The sequence below is a fragment of the Seriola lalandi genome, unplaced genomic scaffold (genome assembly GCF_002814215.2).
Source record: "Seriola lalandi dorsalis isolate HSWRI2012SDOR001 ecotype SW California unplaced genomic scaffold, Sedor1 jcf7180002012895, whole genome shotgun sequence".
NCBI classification, from domain to species: Eukaryota; Metazoa; Chordata; class Actinopteri; order Carangiformes; family Carangidae; genus Seriola; species Seriola lalandi.
Window position 1 is genome coordinate 1 of NW_019483547.1, and position 704 is coordinate 704.

Here is a 704-nt window from a genome sequence, read left to right on the forward strand (position 1 = left end):
AGCTGATCAATGGTTTAACTTTATCACTCACTCACTCACTCACTCACTCACTCACTCACTCACTCACTCACTCACTCACTCACTCACTCACTCACTCACTCTGCACTGGACTGTGGCTTATCCAGCCAAAAATGACAAATATTTTATAAAATATTTTTCTCACTGCAGCTACAGAGTGGATCGGGATGTCCAAAAGATCATGGGGAGTGTGTGTGACTCAGCTGTTTGGTGCACTCGGGCAGTGCGTCCTCGCTGGGGTGATCTACGCGATCAGAGACTGGAGGCTGGCTCAACTAATCACAGCCGCTCCGCTCGGAGTGGTAGTTATCTACATATGGTGTGTATTGCCTGTCGTTGTTGTATTTGTACATTGTAGACTGTTCGAACTGTCACCTTCCTTGTTCCTATCAGGTTTATTCCAGAGTCAGCCAGGTGGTTGTTAAACAGAGGAAGGACAGAAGAGGCTAAACAGCTGATTGTCAAAGCGGCAGCCATCAACAAACGTAGTGTTCCAGACTCTCTGCTGGAAAAGGTACTGAAACTTAAACTGCCACATACAGCATTTTAATTATCACCTTTCCACCAGGTTGTCTATGACACATGTGCAGGATAATAACAGAAAACAAATGAAATCCCTGGTGAAATCTAACATTCATCCTGTCCTCTTAAAGTTCGTGTCTGTGTGCAGGCTGCTTTATTTTATT

At 44.6% G+C, this 704-nt stretch overlaps 1 long non-coding RNA gene across 1 annotated transcript; it reads left to right on the top strand.

The window, feature by feature from the left end:
- Window positions 1–21: 21 nt before the first annotated feature.
- Window positions 22–531, top strand: LOC147819939 (uncharacterized). The gene is made up of 2 exons (XR_015438578.1): window positions 22–337; window positions 412–531. It is a non-coding gene; the product is annotated as an uncharacterized LOC147819939 (long non-coding RNA).
- The last annotated feature ends 173 nt before the right edge of the window (window positions 532–704 follow it).